Source organism: Phyllobates terribilis, unplaced genomic scaffold (genome assembly GCF_046119375.1).
Source record: "Phyllobates terribilis strain yellow unplaced genomic scaffold, ASM4611937v1 Scaffold_8__6_contigs__length_399053987, whole genome shotgun sequence".
Classification (NCBI taxonomy): Eukaryota; Metazoa; Chordata; class Amphibia; order Anura; family Dendrobatidae; genus Phyllobates; species Phyllobates terribilis.
Window position 1 is genome coordinate 343500074 of NW_027362768.1, and position 20126 is coordinate 343520199.

Sequence of the window (20126 nt, forward strand, 5' to 3'; positions counted from 1 at the left end):
AGCAAATCATTAACCCTTTCACTCAGACCAGCAAGAAATAAACATTTCAGAGCAGGATCATTCCATTTGACTTCTGAAGCCCATCTTCTAAAGTGTGTGCAATAAATTTCAACATCACCTGACCCCTAATTCAAACGCCTGAGTTCTGCCTAAGCAGATGAGATTCGATCAGGATTGTCATATAATATACCCATAGCAGAAAAAAAATTCTTCTACTGACCTTAAGCATGGATCATTATGTTGGAGAGAAAAGGCCCACCCTTGTGGTTCATTGCACAAAAGTGACATAATAAAACCAATGCGCTGTGATTCATTCCTAGAGGACCTCGGTCTCAAATGAAAATATAATAAACAAGCATTTTTAAAGGAAAAAAAATCTTGCTGTTTACCATAAAAAACATCAGGCAGTCCTACCTTGGGTTCCACAAAATGCGCTCCTGAACAGCTACTCACGTGTTGCTGGAGCTTGGCCACCTCCAGAGACAATCCCTGCAAGCGTTGAGCCAAATCCTGGATGGAAGCCATACTGATCCCCAAATTTTTTTCCTTTTAGTTTTTTTGGGCTGGACTTACTGTTATGATCTTCAACAAGTACTAAGGAAAGAAGGGGAAAGCTTTCCCTACAGTAAGACTAAGCTGAATCCCTACGATGTAGCGGGCTGCCTGTTCCTTGCGAACAGACCCGCCTTAGTCCTTGGCTAGTCTGAACGAAGACCCATAGCATAAAGGAAGGGGTCCCTAAAAGAACTAAGGACTGGAACAAAAATGGGACATCTCCTGAACAGAGAAGGTTGTTGCAGAACACAAAAAGAAAAACTGCCATAAAGGTACTAGAGGTCCCAGAAGGACCAAGCAAACTGACAGAGAAGGGCACAGAAGCACCTGGCTAGCAAAACAGTCAAACAACACTGAAGTCCAGCACAGCCAAAAGGGCGGAGCTGGAATATATAGGCAGATGGTCTTGTGACCGCAAAACACAAGATGGAAAAAACAAACAGGAGGGTTCTAACACCTGGAGCCTCAACTGAACAGATTAACCCTAGCACTGCTAGCCAAGAAAAAAACTGCACTGTTTACTAAGATGGTGAAGTACTTCTAACCAGTGCAGGAGTTTGTGAAACCAGACAAGGCAGTCTTCTGGCCCCTCTCTGTCGCGGTATCCCCTGTTCCTATCGGTTTGGCCACTACAGCATTATTTTCAATATTGGAATTCCAACATGTATGCAGATTAACATTTACATTTTTTCTTTGCTCCTATGGGTTTTTTTTTTATTCCATAGGTAATTAAATGCAATTGATCTATTTAGATACAAAAATATCAATGACATTCTGGGACTTGTTGTCCAATAACCAACAACGCACTCATCATCAGCGGAAAGCCTTCTACTAGCCACAGGCAAAACACAAGTTCTTAGTTTGATTCTGTAAATGAAGGGCAAAAATGACAGAGCTAACCTGCTGCTCTCCAGATTGTCAGGCGCTGATGGCATTTTAATGATATGTAAAACAGATGTATCTCATACAGGCGCCATAAATACAATTGAGATACGGAGAGATATTATTATGTTAATAAATAGTATTTGAGGTTTTATTACTTCTTCCAATCTTGCGGCAGCTTCCAGCGACAATTTATCCCCATAAATACTGAGATCATGATTTGGATTGACAAGTAATTATTTGCAAACTAAATATTTCCTGAGCTTCTCGTGACGGTGACTGCAGGACTCTCTGCGGTAAATTCATAATGTGACTTAACTCCTTCACTGTCACTGGCTTCAATACATCAATGAACAGGTATAACATAGAAATACTTTGAAATTCCATTAGTTTGGCACTGACCAGTTTAGAAAATCTGCTAATCCACAATGTGACCAAAGTAGTCCTGATGTCCACCGAGCAAGAAATTATTTCCCAGCTTACACATAGAGGCTCTTTTGCGTGCTGCTCCCCTCATAGCCTCCCTACTAATATGCAAATTCTATGAGTCCTGCTCCAACCCTACACCACGACTTAGTCCTCATTTAGAAGTCCATTTTTCACGTACCTGTTTTTCACAGATAGAACGTGTACCTTTCATAGTCTTTGAGGCTGTTCACATGTCTAAGTGGTCCACAAAAAAAATAGAGACATTTTCACCATACTCATCCAATTGCTGTTGGCCAATCGATGTTTCGGCCAATTGTTCAGCCAACAGTCATCTCAGCCGACTCTCCCATATACAGGAGCGCTTGTTTAATCAATGTTCTAGTGTACCCGCTGCACCTCAGTATTACAGTATTGTAGTATTACCCCACTTTTACGGACACACAATAAAACATACAAAAACGAAACCAAATTGGATTTTCCTGGAAAAAACGTCAAGGGACATTCTATCCAGGATAATGACTTGCATATAAGGCAAAATAAATAACCTCCCAAAAAATGCTCCTTCACACCTTGGGCTATATTCACATATAGTGTTTTTAATGCATTTTTGCACTTTTGCATTGCTTTCAATGGTGAAAAATACATTCACGGGTAAATGTCATTTTAACATTTTTACTACCTTATCTGCCCATGTGGTATGTGAGATATGATCAGACACATCCTGTTTCAATTATGAAGGAGGGACTCTGAAAGTCAGAAAGCCTATTTTTATAGGGCCATCACGCCGCCCTTACTATTGTTAAAGGAACAGCTGTCGGCCCTCACTATTGTTAGAGGGCCATCAACTGGCTATGCTTTGTTGTTCCCATTATTAAGGAGTGGGTTCCCTATACTGTTAATGAATATGCAGTGACTGTAAGGCCTGCCCAAAATTTAGAAAAACCCCAATACACCTTTAAAGACACATAGAGGAGGGTCTCATTTAAAAAAAACATTGCCATTATTAAGGAGCGGGTTTCCTATATTGTTATTGCGTATGCAGTGACTGCAAGGGCTGCCCAAAATTTGGAACAACCCCAATACCTCTTTGAAGAGACATAGAAGAGGACCTCAGTAAGAAAAATGTTCCCATTATAATGGAGCAGGTCTCCTATAGTGGTAATGCCCATGCAGTGACTGCAAGGGCTTCCAAATAATTTGACACACTCCAAAACCCCTTTGAAGAGACATAGAGGAGGTCCTCATTGAAAAAAAATTGCTACCATTGTTTAGGAGTGGGTCTCCTATACTGGTAATGCCCATGCACTAAGTGCATGGGCTGAAAAAACATTTACCCCTGGGGTTATACATGAACATACTGTATAATATACAGAATGTTAGAGTTGGCCTCTAAAAAAATTTCCTACAGGCATCATAAACACCCTTAAAAAAATGTATGTGGGTGTTGCATCACGGTTACCCTGGTGATATGGTGGTAGAGGATGAGGAGAAGGAGGAGGACAACAGAAAATAGAAAAAATCAGGAAGCACATACCAATGACTGGGTGTGAAGAGGTGCATGGGAATAGACCCCCCAAAAAAGCCACTGGATTTGATTTTATGTTCCTCTGCTATCATCTAGTGGTGATGAGAAGTCTGGTCCAATCCAGCTCTTGTTTCATTGTGCATTGTTCATAATAGTCAGCCTGTCAGCATTTTCAGTTGACAAAGCGGATGTGCCTATCAGTTATAATGACCCTGGCGGCACTAAAAACCCGTTCTGACAAAAGGGCAGACCAGGTCCTCCAAGGCGTAGAGAGCCAGTTCTTGCCACGTGTCCAACTTGGATACCCAATAATTATAAGGCACAGAGGAATTAAGGAGGACATTGGTACGGTCGGTAAGGTTCTTCCTTCAACATCTTCCAAAACTTTTCCCTCCTTGTCAGAGTACCCCGCGCATCAGGGCCGGATGCAAAGAGGGTCTGAGAAAAATGTCCCACACCTTTGACAGTGTTCCCCTGCCTCTGCTGCATTATATTTGTGTCTCCCTCGCCTGTACTCCTTGGTTGTCCAACAAACTGTTACCTCTGCCGCCAGCATTTTCAGATGGGAAGTTTTTTAATAATTCCGCAACAAGGGCCTTCTGGTAGTGCAACATTTTACTAGACCTTTCTGCTGCGGGAAGGAGAGATAGAAAGTTCTCCTTGTAGCGTGGGTCTAGAAGTGTGACCAACCAGTAATTATTGTTGGCCAAAATGCGTACAACGCGAGGGTCACGGAAGAGGCAGAGGAACATAAAGTCAGCCATGTGTGCCAGACTGGTAACAGCCAAGTCTTCCCTGTCCTGACCAATAGGACGACTGTCCATGCTCTCCTCCTCATCCTTCCCCTCCTCGTTCTCCCTCTCCTCAGGCCATCCATGCTGAATAGACGGTATGAATGTTGTATGGGTAGTACCGTCTGTAGCGAAAGAAACCGGCTCCTGTTCCTCCTCATCCTCTTCCTCCACCTACTCATTAGTATCCAATTCGCATTGGGATGAGATGAGGCTGGACTGTGTGGCATCACCCTGTATGGTTCCTTGCTTCATCTCATCGTGCTCAGCCTGAAATGCCCCCTCTTTAGTTGTAAGCAGCAAGCATTTCAGAAGACAGAGAAGCGGGATCGTGATGCTAATTATGGTGTCATCGCCGCTCACCATCTTGGTGAAGTCCTTAAAGTTTTGGAGGACAGCACAGATGCCTACTCATCATTTCTTATGTGCGGAGGCTGACCTGAATGCCGACGGGCATGTTAAAGCTGGTACTCAATAACTGCCTTCTGCTGCTCACAAATCCTTCCCAACATCTGCAAGGTTGAGTTCCAACGTGTGGTGACATTGCACACCAGTCGGTGAGCCAGAAGCTGCAAACGCTGCTGAAGCACGGCAAGGGCGCAGAAGCTGTAGGTGACATTCGAAAATAGGCACACATGTGGCATACTTTGACAAGCAGCTCAGGCAGATCTGGGTAGATTTTTAGAAACCGCTGAACCACTAGGTTGAGCACATGGGCAGGCATGATACATGTGTAAGGTTGCCTAGCTTCGGAGCCGCCACCAGGTTCCGACCATTGTCACACACGACCATGCCTGGCGGTAGGCTCAGCGGTGACAGCCACAGATCTGCCCAGGGCTGCTGCCAGGAATTTCGGGGCCCCATACTGGCAAAATTTTCAGGCCCCCATGAGACTCCGCCCAAGCACCCCAGTTCCGCCTACATTCCCTCGAACCTTGCACAGTCCCACCGCCCACTCTTGGAAAAACTCCACTTCTGCACCACGTCCTCACCAATCACACATTAACAGTTCCCATCTAACACCAGATCACATACATAGCCAGCAGCTTTTGTTTTGGCCTAAAGATTTTTTAAGCCGCTATCACGACACGGAGAGTCTTCTGGTTGGGCCCTATTCTACTCTAACCTATCAAATATTTCTTATATTACCCATTATTCTTTTTAGGTACTGTATATTTTTATTTATGGTTATGTGTCACATACATTTTTTAAAATGACCAATAATACCACATACAAGTGACAAATACTGCCACACCGTGACAGATCACATATTACCACCACATAGTGACCGTATAATACCACATACAATTGACATATACTGCTACACCATGACTAGACCACATATTACCACCATGAAGTGACCGAATAATACAACATGCAAGGGAAAAATACTGCCACACTGTGACCAGATCACATATTACCACCACATAGTGACCAAATAATGCCACATACAAGGGACAAATACCGCCACACCGTGACCAGATCAAATATTACCACCACATAGTGACAGAATACTACAATACTGATAATTAATAAAAAAAAATACTAATATTATCATAAGTGCCATTATACACAGGATCTCTGTACATAGTATACAGGGTATAGTGTCAGTGTACAGGTAACACACTGACTCACCGGTGACGTCTCTAGTTGAAGTCTTTCATCTTTGCTTTTCCTATTCATCCAGCGCAGACCCCCATTACTTCTTCCAACCAGGACTCGTCTCTGCATAAAATAGCACAGTTATCTAGAGGAGCTTACAGAACACATTCCCCAATATTTCCCCAACTTCTACACTATACCAGATGAAGAAAAAAAAGCAACATACTAACAGGACCTCCCCTCACTGAAAACAGTATCCTCAAAAATAAAATACATCACAGCAGTAATAATATCCAAAATTAGCCCCTACAATAATAATATCCCCCATCCTGGCCCCATTTCTCCATCCTGCCCCCATTTCTCCATCCAGCCCCCATTGTCTCCATCATGCCCCCAATGTCTCCCATTCTTCCCCCATGTTTCCATTCTGCCCCCATGTTTCACATTCTGCCCCCATGTCCCCCATTCTGCCCCCCAGGTTTCCATCCTGACCCCAATGTCTCCCATTCTGCCCCCATGTTTCCATCTTGCCCCCAATGTCTCCCATTCTGCCCCCATGTTTCCATTCTGCCCCCCCAGGTCTCCATTCTGCCCCCATGTCTCCATTCTGCCCCCCTGTCTCCATTCTGCCGCCATGTCTGTCCATCCTGCCCCCAATGTCTCCCATTCTGCTCCCAGGTCTCTCATTCTGTCCCCAATGTCTCCCATTCTGCCCCCAAAATCTCTCATTCTGCTCCCATGTCTCCCATTCTGCCCCCCATGTCTCTATTCTGCCCCTATTTCTCCATTCTGCCCCCGTGTCTCCATTCTGCCCCTCATGTCTCCATTCTGCCCCATGTCTCTACATCCTGCCCCCATGTTTCACATTCTGCCCCCAATGTCTCCCATTCTGCCCCCAGAGTCTCCCATTATGCTCCCATGTTTCACATTCTGACTCCACGGTGCGACTTTAAAAAACAAAAAAAATTCTGCTTACCTTGCTGCTCTCCAGCGGTGCCGGGCTGTCCCATCACCGGAAGCACAATTGCTGGCGCATGACAGTGACATCCTACGCCAGCGACGTGCACACTAATGTCAGCCGCCGGCCTGTCATTGACCGGCGTCTGTTAACTATTGCTGTGCGGGGATTTAAAGTGAACTTGCGTCTGAGGACGCACGTTCACTGAATTGGCCCCCTCTGCTCACCGGGCCCCATACACCAGTAAGGGCAGTAATGCCTGCTCTGTTACAGCTGTCAACAACTCTTCAGAGGTGTGTCGTTTGTCCCCTAAGCATATTAGCTTCAGCAGTACCTGTTGCCACTTGGCCGAGGCAGTGCTGCAGTACTTCCAGCTTCCAACTGATGTGGTCATATCAGAGATGGAGGCTGAGGAGGAGGAGGAGGTGCAGGAGCTGTAGAATGTGGGAGGAATCCTGATTGACCCAGGACCCACAATCCTCAGCATCAGGAGGACGTGTTCCGTCCCAGGGTCCGACTGGGTCCCGGCTTCCACTATATTAACCCAGTGAGCCGTCAGTGAGATGTACCGTCCCTGGCCACAAGCACTTGTCCATGTGTTTGTGGTTAGGTGGACTTTCCCAGTAACTGCATTGTTGAGGGCACGGCTAATGGTCTGGGACAAATGCTTGTGTAATGTGGGGATAGCATACTGGGAGAAATAGTGGCAGCTGAGGACTGAGTACAGAGGGACGACCACCGCCATTAGGTTGCGGAAAGATTCTGTCTCCACGAGCCTAAAAGGCAACATTTCAAGTGCAAGCATTCGAGAAATGTGTGAGTTTAGTAGTGTGGCCTGTGGGGCGTTGACTGCGTATTTGTGCTTGTGTTCCAAGGATTAGGGTAGGGACAACTGAACACTGTGCTGGGAAAAGAACGTGGACGATGATGGTTGCAGTGAGCAATGACAAGTGCAGGACGGGAGGCATCTCACCTGCGCCATGGACAGGGGATTGGCGTGCACGCATAACAGAGGAACAAGCAGTGGTGTCACCCGCAGACACTGTTTCTGGACCCTGGCGTTCGGCCCACCTAGTCGGGTTCTTTGCTGTCATGTGCCTGAACATGGTGGTGGTCAGGCTGGTAGTTTTGCTGCAACAGCTGATGCTGGCCTGGCAGATGTTGCAAATGGCCTTTTTGGGGTTATCTGGACAGTTTTTAAAAAAGAGCCAGACTCTGGAAGACCTAACAGTTGGACTGGCAACTTCCATCGTGTTGGTGTTCTCGGGAACAGTTGCCCGCCTTGTATCTGTGGCCACCCCACTGCTTGTTCCTGCCTGTTGTGGTGCTACACCTCCCTCCCCCTGTGTGCTGCTGTCCTCTCTATGCATGTCACCTTGCCAGGTTGGGTCAGTGACTTCATCGTCCACCACCTAGTCTTCCACGTACGCACCCTGGGCCTCCTCCTGATTTGCTGGCAATTGTCTCATCATCAACATTCACCTCTTCCGACAGTAATTGCACTTTCCCACCGTTGCCTTCATGTGGCCATGGCTGCTCAAATATTTGGGCATCGTTACATGCGATATCCTCTTGCCCCACTTGAAGCTGGCCGGGAGAGAGGCCCAAATCTATAAATGGAAAAGTGAACAGCTCTTCGGAGTATACAAGTGTGGGATCAGTTGTCTCTGGGCACTCGGGATTGTGTAAGGAAGGAGGATCAGGGTGAGGAATATGTGGTCCAGACTAACAGCTACTGAGACTTGACCATGTGGAAGACACGGTGGTGGTGGTGGCAAAGTTACTGGAAGCATTATCTGCTATTCAACCAACAACCTTTTCACACTGCTCTGGCTTCAAGAGTTGTGTTCCGCGGCCCCCTAGTAATTGGGAGAGGAAGGTAGTACGACATGATGTGGGTGTTTGTTGTGCTCCATTAGCAGGCACAGTTTCATCTTGCCCATGGCCTCGGCTGCCTCTGCGTGCACCATCACCATCACATCCACTTCCCCATTCCTTTCCACGCGCCTTTACCATTTTAAATGGAGTGTAATATTTGGCCCGCTCCAAAAAAGTTCTGTATTATTACCGCAGTAATATGGGATCACGTCTGATGACCATGGTTTTAGGAAGTGGCTTTATAGATATGGTATTGGTTAGCGACCAAGTGTGAATAGGTTCAACAAAACACAGCTGGCTGACTTTAAATGGAGTGTAATATTTGGCACGCTACAAAAAATGTCACGATTATTACCGAAGTAATATCGAATCACGTGTGATGATGGAAAAGTTTCTCTGCTTACACAATACAACAATGCGAAGAGAATAAAAAAAAATCTGCCTGTATTCTGCTAAAAATCAAATGGGGCAGTAAAATGGTGTACTGTACTGCTTTTTAAGCAAATAATCAGGATTAAAAGCAAAAAAAAATAAATAAATAGCCCTGATATGTCGGACTATGGATATATGTAACAGCAGCAGCAGACAGAACGTGCAATGGACCCTATTGTGCTGTATATGACGCGCCCCCTGGGCCTGTGCTGTGCAGGGGGATACCCGGAGCCGGATCGCTGGGATGCTGGGGGTTGTAGTCTCCGTGTGGCGGTGACCCGGTCCGTGCCCAGGGTGGTCAAACCAGTGGCAGTCTTAATGTATAGCAAATGTCCGACTACGCCACCCGTGGATTGCGGTCAGTGGGGACCGCCGCTGCGCTGCAGACCGCTGAGGCTGATGTTGTTTGCGCAGCTGAGTATGGGATAACTCCCCACGGGAGAAGTATTGCCTCAGGGCAGCTAATGTGAGAGATGATGGGAGTGATGGTGTGATGGTCCCAGTGCTAATGGTGCTGGAGCGGCAAGGAATCACAGAGACGTGTGGTGCAGTTCAGGGTCTTTACTGATGGTACAAGGCAGACCCTCCCGGGAGTACTGGCTAGTATAAGGGGCCTGGTCAGTCTGTGAGCATGCAGGAGTTCCCCTGGCCAGGTGGAGTTGTAGGCCTCCCCGTTTATCTGCACTCTTCCTGGCTACCTTGCTGTCAGCGGTTACAAGTAGCCCACGTCCCTGAGTATACCGTGTGGTGCTCACCCGTATGGCTGGCGACTTGGGGCCCTCTGTTAGCCTCCGCTCCTGGATGGCGGCGCTGGTCCCTTCTTTGTGACTGAGCCTCCGGGCCTCTATGGCCAGAGGACCCGGAATCCCCTGCCGGCTGGTTTCTGCTGCTGGGTATGTATCAGTCCCCACAGCCTCGGACTCCTGTGTCCGGTTTTAGTAACTTCAGCCAGGGCGAGCTATATCTCTGCTCACAGCCCCTGGCCTTCTGCTGCTGCTCCTACAGAGCTCCTGTTCTCACTTTCCCTGTGTCTGGAACTTCACTGTCTAATCCCGCCCCAGACCCAGTTTATAAGGGCAGATTCCTCCCCTCCCAGGTCTGGGTGGGCCGTGTTGCATGCTTAGGGCTCCTGACCAGAGAAACCTTCCACTTGCTCTCAGACATAATATCTCTATTACTGTGGCAACCAGACCCCTGGGGTGTCACATTCCCCCCTAGTACTCCGGGACTAAACACATTTTTAAAACATAATAACAGGGTATAAACAATAATACGATAACATATTTACAAGAAGCTTTAGTTCTTTAAAGGTCACGGCGTGTCCGCAACCGGGTGTCCATATCACCCAAGGTGAAGCTTTAAGCGAAGTAGGGGACCTGTAAAAAGCAAACCCCTTGCGTTGTCCTTGGGCGTGGCTGCAAGGGTAGACTAACTACTTTGGGCCGCAAGGAGGCCACGCCAGACAGGTTTTCTCTTCCGCAGCAGTCTTCACAAGAGGCACCAAGGTGCAACTATCTACAAAACTGTTCCGGTTATCCAGCGTCCATAACCTGTTAGTCCATAAAAATCTGCAGGGTAACTGAGAAACATAATTAATAACAGGCAACAAACATAAACCATAAACAGTTAACAGATAAATTCACAGTGCATTAGTTTAGATTCTCCAGCGAGCGGGCATCTGACCTCTAGTGACTCTAGTGGACCTACGGAGCTCACTAACTGGTTCTGCACTACAGGGTGTAGGAGGTGTTATGGGTAAGCTGGGCAGCTGTCTGCGCACTCTTTGGCTCACTAGGGGCACGGCAGGCTCACTACTAGCAGAGGGTTGATCCTCCTGTAATGCTGGTGTGGACTCTTCTGCCTCTTGGGCCGGCTGCTCTTCCAGCTCTACCGGTTCCTCTGTAGGCACTTGCGGGGCTGGCTGGAGAAAGGTGAGGACGGGTACCACGACAGCGCCGTTTACTTGTGTCCAAGACCGGGGGAAGTCTCCGAGTACGGTACTGATCATTTCATCCCTTTCCTCTGCGGGTTGAGGGTTTCCTTGATCTTCTTCAGGGTTTTGCAGCTGCTCGGGACACTTCTTCAGGTGGTCTCTGGAGACAATGGCTGTGGTTTCTCCTCCATCCTTACTGATTACGCAGATTTTTGGGTTCTCATGGCTTGATGGCAGTACGGTGTACGGGTCCTTCTCCCACTGGTCGTCCAACTTGTGGAGCCGCCTCTTCCTCTTCAAGACCTGCTCTCCAGGTACCAGGGGAACAGCGGGAGCATACTGGTTATAAGACTTCTCTTGCCTTTCTCTAGCTTGAGACAGACTTCGCTCGACGCTCTCCTGTACTTTCCGATACTGCTGCTGCCGTTCTGTATCCCAGTCTGCCTCTGGCGAGGTGTCCTCACGCGTCAGGACTCCCATATCCAGGTCAATAGGCAGCTTACCAGGTCTTGCTCTCATTAGGTAAGCCGGGGTACAGTTGGTGGAACCTACAGGGATGTGGTTATACAGGTCCACCAGATCGGGCAGTTTCTCAGGCCACAGACTGCGTTCTTCCAGGGGCAATGTTTTCAGCAGATCTATCACCACCTGGTTCATCTTCTCGTAGAGTCCATTGGTTTGAGGGTGATAGGGCGTTGTTCTTATCTTCTTGCAGCCATACAGGTTGCAGAACTCCTGGAAGACCTCCGCTTCGAAGGCTGGTCCTTGGTCTGTCAACACTTGGTCCGGGTACCCGTGTGGACGGCAGAAGTGCTGCTGGAAGGCTCTAGCTGCTGTTTGAGCAGTTAAGTCCTTGACCGGGACCACCACCAGGAACCGGGAGTAATGATCTACGATTGTGAGGGAGTAGACATACCCAGATCTGCTTGGAGCCAGTTTCACATGGTCCAGGGCCACCAGTTCCAGTGGCTGTCTGGTGATGATGGGCTGCAGGGGAGTCTTCTGGCTGGCTCGGTCTTTTCTTCTCAGGTGGCACGGGCCACAGTCTCTGCACCACCTCTCGATGGCTCCTCTCATGCCCACCCAGTAGAACCGTTCACGCAACAAGAACTCCAGCTTCTTCCATCCGAAATGCCCTGCTCCGTTGTGGTATGCCTCCAGAACCATAGCCGCGTCTCGTCTTGGGACCACTACCTGCCAGGTCAACTCATGTGTTCGAGAGTTAACCATTCTCCGGCACAGCTTCTCCCTGTAGAGGAACAGCTTACTTTTCTCCTTCCACAGTTGCTTGGTCTCCTCCGGAGCATCTGGGTCAAGACGGGCATCGGCCTGGGTCAGCATTTCCTTCACCAAATGGACTGCGGGATCACTGTCTTGCGTCTCCGCCCAGTTGTAGTGGGGCAAGGGATTAAACGTCACGGAGCGCCTGTCCTTCACACGGTGGGAATACAGGGTAATCCCATGACGGTGGAACGCAGGGAGCTCAACTTCTTCCAGATCTTCTGGATCTTCCCCTACATCCGGTAAGTTCGGCATTCTAGACACGGCATCCGCGTTGGCATTTGAGCGTCCTGCCCGGTATTTGATGGTGAATTCAAAGTTGGACAGGCGGGCCATCCATCTCTGTTCCAGGGCACCGAGCCTTGCAGTGTCCAGGTGTGTCAACGGGTTGTTATCCGTGTACACGGTGAATTTGGAGGAGGCAAGGTAATGCTTGAAACGTTCGGTCACTGCCCACACTACTGCCAGGAACTCCAGCTTGAATGAGCTATAATTCTCAGGGTTCCTCTCCGTGGGCCGTAGCTTTCGGCTGGCGTAAGCGATTACCCGTTCTTTCCCTTGCTGGATCTGGGACAGTACGGCTCCTAGCCCGATGTTGCTTGCGTCCGTGTGGAGGATAAAGGGCTGGCTGTAGTCTGGATATGCCAGGATTTCATCCCCCATGAGGGCCATCTTTAGCTGGCAGAAGGATTCATCTTCCAGCTTTTCCCACCTAAAGGGCGGCTTCTGGTTTTTGGCTTTCCGAGATTGACCTATCAGGAGGTCCTGCATAGGGGCTGCCATTTTGGTGAAACCGGGAATGAATCTTCGGTAGTAGCCTACCAACCCGAGGAACTGCCGCACTTCCTTTATGCTGGAGGGTCTTGGCCAGTCCTTAATCACGGTGATCTTATCAGGGTCAGGAGCCACTCCGTCAGCACTCACCACGTGTCCCAGGTATTGCACCTTTGGTTTCAGGAGGTGACACTTGGAGGGTTTCACCTTTAGGCCGTAATTTGCCAGACCTTCGAACACTTCTGCCAGGTGTTTCAGGTGGTCCTCGTAGGTCTTGGAATAGACGATGACATCGTCCAGGTATAACAGGACCGTCTCGAAGTTCCGGTGTCCCAGACAGCATTCCATCAACCGTTGGAAGGTTCCTGGTGCGTTGCAGAGCCCGAACGGCATACAGTTAAATTCGCTGAGACCCATCGGGGTGGTGAATGTGGTCTTCTCCCGGTCCGCCTCTGCTACAGGAACCTGCCAGTACCCGCTAGTGAGATCCAAAGTAGAGAAGAAGTTAGCAGATTTTAATGCAGCTAAGGACTCTTCTATCCTTGGTAACGGGTACGCATCTTTGTGTGTGATACGGTTGACCTTCCTGTAGTCTACACACATTCTCATGGTGTTGTCTTTCTTTTTCACTAAGACTAGTGGAGCTGCCCAGGGGCTACAGCTGTCCCTGATTACCCCAGCCTCCTTCATGTCTCTAAGCATCCCCTTGGCGTGTTGGTAGTGTGCCGGGGGTACGGGTCGGTATCTCTCCTTTATGGGAGGATGGTCTCCCGTGGGGATGTGGTGTTCTACCCCTTTTACTCGCCCGAAGTCTAGCGGGTGTTTACTAAACACTCTCTCGTACTCTCGAACCACTCGATAGACTCCCTGTTTCTGGTGTGAGGGAGTGGAGTCAGTACCCAAATGCAGTTGCTGACACCAGTCCTCCATTGGTTTCTTAGAGCCGTTACCTTCCTCTGGTTGAGATGGAGGCAAGGGTTCCACGGCCTGTACAGAGTTCTGGTTGATGGTGAACAATTTGGCTAGCGTGGCATACCGGGGCAGGTATACTTCTCTCTCCCCGATATTTATGATGCGAAAGGGCACCCTCCCATGGCGTACATCGACCACCCCCCGTGCCGTCAAAATGGTGGGCCTACTGTCTGAGTAGACGGGTTCTACCATTGCTTGGTAGTCTCTACCTCTTAGACCAATAGCCGCCCGGCACCAAATCATCATCTCACTTTTTGGGGGCATGGCAATAGGGAACGGGTCACACATTCTCACGCTACCTATCTCACCACCAGATAGTTCCACCTGTTGCCGCTTCATCAGTGCCCGGATCTCTTTTTGGAGCACACGCTGCTGGCCGGAACTGGCGTTCTTGGCAACCTGCTGTAAAATGAGAATCACCTCTGCAAGACAATTTTCGATCACATTAGTTCCCAAGGTTATTCTAGGGTGACTCTCATGACGGTCTATGTCCACTATAATCAGTCCTTGTGCCGCCAGTTCGACTTTACCGATCTTAATGGTCACCTCTTTGAATCCCACCTGCGGCACGGGCTGACCATTGCTGGCGATGATACTCAGGTCGTCATCTGGGTAGCGGGTTATGTCCGAGTCATTCCAGTACTGTTTAAAGAGCACGTACGGGATGGTGGTCACCTGTGACCCAGTGTCTAGTAGGGCACTCATAGGAATGCCATCCAGTACCACAGGCAAGATTGGACGTCCCCCTACGTATTTATCACGCCAGTTTGATGGGCCTGATGGTCTTATGCCTGGGGGTTGGCCCTCTACCCCAGGTTGTGCCCGTTTAAATGACAGTACCTTGCCACATGTCCGGGTTGATTGCAGCGGCGGCAGATGGGTCGTCTGTCTTCGTTGTATCTGTCGCTGGGTCTTCCTCTGGCCGGTGGGGTCCTCCTCAGTTGGTGCCACGGGACGTCCTTCATTTCCCATGCTGTCAGGGTCTGCCTGCTTAATGGCTCTCAGGGCCTCTTGTAGGTTTAGAGCATAGTCTCTTATACTCTCATGTGCCCGCTGTTTACACCCATAAAATCTGAGCTTTATTTCGGCTGAGGTGCGGGTATCAAATGTGTCTTTCAGCCGGGCTAGTATTTCTCTGACAGTCCTCTTCCTCCCAGGTGGCCAGGACTTTACCTCCCTTTGGGCTGCCCCGATTAATTGGGCCACCAGGATGCTCACTTTTTGCTCTTCTGTGAGGGGGTTCACCTGGAAGAGGCTATCCAGTCTTTCTCTAAAGTCATTTAGAGTATGTGACTCCCCTGAGTACTGGGGTAGCCAGGTTGCCCCCGGGATATAGGGCATGGTGAATGGCATGACTGCTGCAGCGGTTGCGCTGGCGGTGGCTGTGGCAGTGGAGCTCCCCTCTGTATCCGGCATCCTCCTCCCCTCTAGTGGACCGTGGCCTACCTTGTGATGCTCTTCTTCCGTAGGCCGCGGCTCCGCAGTCGATCGTCGGGGTTGAGGACCTGGCGTCGCGCTCCGATGACGTCAGCGTCGCTCTTCCTCCCTTCTAGGACCTTGCGCAGCGTCAGAGCGTGGGGCGGAGCGTGGGGCGGAGCTTCGGATCTCACGCGCTTTCGACGTCCACGCCCCTCTTCTTCCCGTGCGGCGTCCCGAAGATGGCGTCCGAAGGCGGGAAGCAGCTGCGGATGGCGGGAAGAAGGCAGAAGACGGCGGGAAATGGTCCAAGATGGCGTCTGATGGCGGGAATCGGCTCCGGACGGCGGGAAATTTCACCACAGGTAAGTATAAAAGTCTCTTTTTCAGGCACGCAGTACCCGGTGGTTGCGGGCACGAAATCCTGCCGGCTACGCCAAAGTTGACGCGCCCCCTGGGCCTGTGCTGTGCAGGGGGATACCCGGAGCCGGATCGCTGGAATGCTGGGGATTGTAGTCTCCGTGTGGCGGTGACCCGGTCCGTGCCCAGGGTGGTCAAACCAGTGGCAGTCTTAATGTATAGCAAATGTCCGACTACGCCACCCGTGGATTGCGGTCAGTGGGGACCGCCGCTGCGCTGCAGACCGCTGAGGCTGATGTTGTTTGCGCAGCTGAGTATGGGATAACTCCCCACGGGAGAAGTATTGCCTCAGGGCAGCTAATGTGAGAGATGATGGGAGTGATGGTGTGAGGGTCCCAGTGCTAATGGTGCTGGAGCGGCAAGGAATCACAGAGACGTGTGGTGCAGTTCAGGGTCTTTACTGATGGTACAAGGCATACCCTCCCGGGAGTACTGGCTAGTATAAGGGGCCTGGTCAGTCTGTGAGCATGCAGGAGTTCCCCTGGCCAGGTGGAGTTGTAGGCCTCCCCGTTTATCTGCACTCTTCCTGGCTACCTTGCTGTCAGCGGTTACAAGTAGCCCACGTCCCTGAGTATACCGTGTGGTGCTCACCCGTATGGCTGGCGACTTGGGGCCCTCTGTTAGCCTCCGCTCCTGGATGGCGGCGCTGGTCCCTTCTTTGTGACTGAGCCTCCGGGCCTCTATGGCCAGAGGACCTGGAATCCCCTGCCGGCTGGTTTCTGCTGCTGGGTATATATCAGTCCCCACAGCCTCGGACTCCTGTGTCCGGTTTTAGTAACTTCAGCCAGGGCGAGCTATATCTCTGCTCACAGCCCCTGGCCTTCTGCTGCTGCTCCTACAGAGCTCCTGTTCTCACTTTCCCTGTGTCTGGAACTTCACTGTCTAATCCCGCCCCAGACCCAGTTTATAAGGGCAGATTCCTCCCCTCCCAGGTCTGGGTGGGCCGTGTTGCATGCTTAGGGCTCCTGACCAGAGAAACCTCCCACTTGCTCTCAGACATAATATCTCTATTACTGTGGCAACCAGACCCCTGGGGTGTCACATGTACACTGTCCACAAACCCTGCCTGCCTCACTCCTGCTATCACCAGTAATATATGCAGCTGGATTAGTCCTCTGGAGGACTGTTAGTTCAGATGTATATATAGCTGTGGAATATCTGACTAAAACAACCACCAATTCTGTCCCTCACTCAGCAGCACGTCTCTCTACTCTGTCTGGTTCCGAGGTAGACTGTGACGAGCACAGCGGCGCCAGGTCTGATATACACCTGATGATGCTGTACGGCCAGCCAATCACTGTAATGCCACAACCAACATGGTTGGTATTACAGTGTGTGGCAGGCAATCCTTGCATGTTCATTGGCTCTCTAAAGAGCGCCAAACATGCAGGGAGGGGACCCGAGCTCCCGCCAAGCAACCCCGGAAATACACGCCGAGTGCCGAGCATGTCGAGCAGTGAGATGCTCGGTCGAGCACCGAGCAGTAGCTAGCATGCTTACTCATCACTAGTCCTGACAAATTCACTTTAATATCAGTTGCAGTATGGCCGATCATATAATATCCTCATCTCTTCTACTGAACAGAAAGGAATCATTTTGTTTTTAGGACAATGAAAAGGAAAGTATTACGAAATCTGAATCGAAGGTCAAAAGATTCAATAAAAGCATAAAGACAGGTCTTGGGAGACAAGTTTATACTGTGTTTCATTATATTCATCCCTTTGGTTTAACGTTCTCCATCCGCACAGAGTAAGGTAAATTAATTTGTTTACCCAGAAAGGCAGAATAAATAGCAGAAGAAAACACATTTCTAAATTACCACATGTAATCCCATGAATATTGATATTAGTAAACATTAAAACTGTGCTCCGTGTCATGGGACCAATGAAACTTACCTCATCATCTTTCACAGCTAAAAAAAATCAATGTTAAGTAGCCTGCCCTGCACGATTCGGTTACAAATCATATATTATTAACGCAAGTCTTTTGTAAAAAGTTCCTGTTGACAAGGTTACTTTGTAAGTTAGAATGTTTGCTTCTCATTACGGCTCTGTTACATAACAGCTGCGGCTATTTCCATGATATACTTGATAGACGTATATTTTGACAGTGCATCTGTCACTTTAGCCTCCGAAGTCAGGGGGTTAAGCAAGCCTTATATGCCTTATGGCTCGCTCACACGAGCGACAGAGTTTGATCAGATAGTATTTGCAAAATCGGCCCCAGAATCGACGACTGGGTGACCACAGCCTTTTTTTGGTCCTTCGAAAAAAAATTTTTTGCTAAATCAGTAGCCTGCCTGTTGTGGAATTTTCATATTTAATTTCTAAAATATTCTATATGTTGCAGGCAGGGACTGAGAAGACATGGCATAAGACATAGTGAAGAGGTACTCCGACCAAAAATGCACCTGTCATGTGAAAAGTACTCTCTTAACCTGCAGATATAGGGTTAATCTGCAAGTTAATAGCATTGTGAAGCTTCCCATAGTCCGTTCTGAGAGCCCCGCTGCCGGGAGGAAATTAACTTTATTCCTCCTGGCAGCCTTGTGCTTTCAGTCATGGGGGAGCAGCTTCAGTTGCCAATCTGTGCAAAGTGAGTGGCGTCTGTAACCACGCCCCTGTTCTGACTGACCGCAGCTCAGCATAGTGACCGGCGGCTCTAACCACGATCGGCGCTGACTGACAGCCGGCTCTAATGCTGACCCTGCTGTCAGTCAGTCCTGGGGGTGCGGTTAAAAATGCTGCTCACTATGCACTAAGCAGTGACTGAAACCGTGTCGACCCTCCTCCATGACTGAAAGCCAGAGGCTGCCGGGGGCAATAAAGTTAATTTCCTCCCAGCAGTGGGGCTTTCAGAGCAGGCATCGGGCAGCTTCACAATGCTATTAATCTGCAGATTAACTCCATATCTGCAGATTAACAGCGTTATTTTTACATGATAGATTCACTATAAGAGAGTCGGATTCATTATTTGTGGGGTTTTTAAGTCACTTCTTTTTTATCTGGTATTCGTTGACTTTTTTAGTAATGTTTTTAATGTAGTGTCATATGTCACCTATAGACTCCCATTTTTTAAAAAAACAACAAAATCAGTGTCACCTAAGGGTATGTTTATATACAGTGTTTTCAGAAAAGTAACTTTCCAATGCTATATTCGTCTTTTTGCAGAATTTTCGGAACAAAACAATTAACGGAAATTCAGTTTCTGCTCAAATTTATTTATTTTTTTATAAATCTTACATATATATCCTAACTCTCCGATCAAAACTTGTGATTTTTTTTAATTGCTTGTGGCTTTTAGAGAGTTTTTGCTCCAGAGACTTAGCGAAAAAAACGCAAAGTGAACACACCCTAAGGACATGTTCGCACTCAGTTTAAAATGTTTCAGAATGGTCTTTAATAGATTATGGTCATCAATGTCCTTTGCTGCCCAAATGACACACATAACAGGTCTCTGATTGGTCCTTAGAGCCCTCCTGACATCTATTTAGTATGATATTCAACACATGAATCTCAATAACATTCTCATTAAGGATTGGTCTAGAGTAGTTTAAAGAGCTGCCATTTCTCCTTGTTTTCAAAGCTCTTTTCGAAACGTACGTCGGAGTGGAGTTTCCTCTATTCGGTATTTCTCATTATGTTTTATTATGCTTGTGATATATTATTTTGATTTTCTTTCAACTATTTTCACAGGTAATCATTGCTATTCTTATTAAATAAACACATGATGTAAGAATATACACTTCTTAAGGCTATATTCATACGTTGCGTTGTATTCTACAGGCAAAACCTCCTCTTTTGGCAGTTAAGAAGCTGCTTACAAAAAGCAGGTTTTGCTTAGTTTTTGTTGCATTTTTTGCACTTGCTCATTGCTTTCTATGGGTGCAAATATGCTGAAAGAAGCGACATGCTGCATTTTGCAAAAATACAGTTTTCCAAATCAGTCATAAAAAAAACAATGTGTGTGCATGAGATTTCTGAAATCTCATAGCTTTTTTTAAAACACAGTTTAAAATTTGCATTAAAAAAATGCAGCATAAACGCAACGTGTGAACATAGCCTAAGTACATGTAAAATAATTTAGGATATTTTGTTCACTAAAAATTGTTGTTGTTTAATTATCTGTGATGGATACCCATATTTTAAAGGTTATATAACATTTCTTCTTTGTGGAGTTTTAGAAGAAGTTTTTTGTTTCCTGGTGCAGTTTTCAGTTTTTAAAGAGTTTTTGACAACTTTTTCTCCAAGTATTTTTTACAGCCTTTTGATTGGACAT